Consider the following 1,935-nt stretch of genomic DNA (forward strand, 5'->3'; position numbering starts at 1 on the left):
TTTTTTATTTAAATATTTTTGTTCAACTTTTTAAATAAAAATCAACTGACAACTAAAAAGATGTCTTAAACCATTGCACCCTTAGCACCTGACACAGTGATTTGCAGGCACAGTAAGTAGCCAAAACATTTTTTTTAAAAGAACCAATATTATCTCTTTATTTTGGGGTCAAATTACCTGAAATAAATAGGATACTTTGAGCTATAGCTAACACAAATATAGCTAACACAAATATAACTTAAACAATGCGGCTACTTCATTTTCTCTCATAACAAAAAGATTGGTTCATTGAGCATATTGTTCTTGAATGCCCAGATTATTATTTTTTCTTTTCCTAATTTTTCGGATCTGCCTTCCTCAGTGTGTGGATTTTATATTCCAGCTTGTTTCTTGTTTCTTTGTGGTCACAAAAGTTTTGGCAGCCTAAGTAAGCTCCAACCAAACATCATACCTTCTATCTCTTATCCAGAAGGACCAAGGAGATGTCCCTGTATAACTCAGGACAGAAATGCATCACATTTTTCTTTTTATGGCATATTTCCTAATTTATATTTTTCATTTTTAGTAATCAAAAGTTATTTACTGGGAGAAAGAGGATTTTGAAGTTCATGGCCACCTGGCATATCAAAGGTACTTTCCTCTAGCAAGGAATAAGGGGAATAGGACTCTGCTCAGAAGGTGACCAAGACTGTATGACACAGAAGATCATCAAGCGAATGCATGTTAACTTCTATCATTTTTATAAATTGTACAATTACTTTGTCTGCTCTATGCAGCTACACTGGGATGACACTTTGCTGCAAAGATATTCTATGAATTTAATTGTATGACCTGTTTCTCAATAAAACTTCTAATCAAAACAAAAACGGGTTCTACTATAGAAATTAAATGCAAAAATTTAAAAATATTGAATTATCTAAACTGTAACAAATAGGTTCTGTGGATTTGTCAGTGTTGAGATGATAAAAGTGGTTTCTTGAGAACCGAACATATTTATTTTATTGGTTATCAGCCAAAAATGTACACATTCTTTATATTTTACTTTAAAATCTGTATTAAAGTCCACTTCTAATACAGATTTTTTTGAAACTTATTGCTTTTGGTTGCTATTCTATTGCTTTTGAACCATGTTCATATTTTGAGTAGTTTTACAACATAATATAACAGTAGTTTAAAAAGTGTATACCATTTCTCTTTTTCCGAATTGCCAAGGTAGCAATTGAAGAGAGGAAATATATTTAGTGTTACCACCATTCATGACCAGAAGGTATCTGTCATGAGTTTTGACAATGTATTAACATTGAGAGTGAAGAGAGTTGCATATTTTGTTGCATTTCAACAGGTTTAGACTCACCAGAACTGGATTTTTTTTTCAAGTGACAACCAGTAGAGTCTGCTCAACACATGTACATTTTAAGCTTAAATAGTCAGAGGAAAGATGTCACAACTAATATGAGCTTTACCAGATATTAAATTTACATGTATCTTTGCTTTGCTTTGAATTACAATATAAATTTACGCTAATTTATTATGATTGTTGGTAAGTGTTTAGATCACACAACATTTGTAACAGTTAACTTAGGACACTGAGTGCTGAGTACTTTTCATTCCCCAGAGATAAATAATTTTAATTTACAAACATACATTGCATATAGAAACTTGTATCTTTGTATGTCATCATTGAAAACAAAATTTAGAGAATAAATACAACAACAAATTTGAACATAGTTCTGCTTGAGTCCTAAGGCTTTTTTCCCCTCTTCCCCTCTTTCCTTTATTCTCCATTCTCTGTTTTTGGGGCTTCATCGCACTATTATTCCTAAAAATATGTTTTCTCTACTTTACTTTTACATATGCTTTGGGTAAAACCAGGGAAGAGTGTAGCTCGGATGATAAAAGAAGAGTAGCTATGTTTGCACACAACCTGTCAATGTG

This window comes from Carlito syrichta, unplaced genomic scaffold (assembly GCF_000164805.1).
Source record: "Carlito syrichta isolate Samal-C Ts95f unplaced genomic scaffold, Tarsius_syrichta-2.0.1 Scaffold313464, whole genome shotgun sequence".
Taxonomy (NCBI): Eukaryota; Metazoa; Chordata; class Mammalia; order Primates; family Tarsiidae; genus Carlito; species Carlito syrichta.